Below are 1,028 nucleotides of genomic sequence, written 5' to 3'. Positions count from 1 at the left end.
ATTGTTAGGAGAGTGAGAACAATTTGCAAGCAATCCATCTTACATCACATCACAGCTTTAAAAGCTCAACTCCACACTCTCTATTTCTGAACTGAGAAAGCTCCTCGGATGAGAAGCGAAACGTCTTCAACTACAGAATAGAAGTCCAGTTGTTTTTGTTTTTTAACTTTTTTGAATGTAACTCTGTCATTCTCTGTCATTTTGTTGACTTCCTTCTGAAGCACATTTATTGCCGCCTGTTTGGTGACTGTGTCAAAATAAAGGTCTTTGTACCTCGGGTCAAGGATCGTTGCCAAGTGGTAAAGTGGTTCGGAGAAGACGCTGCCAAAACGCTCGTTTACAGCTTCCAGCAGTGTGGCCTTTGCTGTGCGCACCCCACTGTCCGTGACAGCTGCCTTGCTCAGTAATCGTTTCAGTGTCACAACAGAAGGAAAAACATCTGCAGTACTGGCAAATTGTAAGCTTATCTCCATTTGTTAATTGTTCAAACGGTGTGAGAAGCACAGTCACGTTTTCAATGAGGTCTCACTGATGTGCGCTTAAACAGGCAGGCAGCTCATGATCTGCTCCATATACACCCAGCGCACGCTTCTGATCCAGCAGACTTTTCATCATATATAATGTACTGCTCCATCTGGTCGCGACATCAGACAAATTGACAGCCATACCTAACTATGGATATATGGAGTATGGATGTAAGTCAGATGAGTATGTTAAGTCTTACAGCTCAGTGGATCGATGAAAACTTTGAAATGAAAAGAGCCGTTTTGCATGCTCAAGAGTTTGCAGGATTACATACGGGGGGCTGCTATCGCCAGTGCATTTGACTGTATGTTTGCTCAGTGGAAGATTATGAAGGACGATGTGCATGTTGTGCTTCGTGAAAATGCGCGGAATATGATGAAGGTGATGGAGGAGTGGGGTGTTAAAAGCCTGGGCTGCATGGCTCATACACTGCAGCTAGCAGTGCATGATGGAGTGTTATGCCAGCAAAGCATCTCTGACTGTGTCGCTATTGGAAGAAAAAT

Source organism: Kryptolebias marmoratus, linkage group LG2 (assembly GCF_001649575.2).
Source record: "Kryptolebias marmoratus isolate JLee-2015 linkage group LG2, ASM164957v2, whole genome shotgun sequence".
Lineage (NCBI taxonomy): Eukaryota > Metazoa > Chordata > Actinopteri > Cyprinodontiformes > Rivulidae > Kryptolebias > Kryptolebias marmoratus.
Note: the sequence above shows the minus strand (reverse complement) of the source record.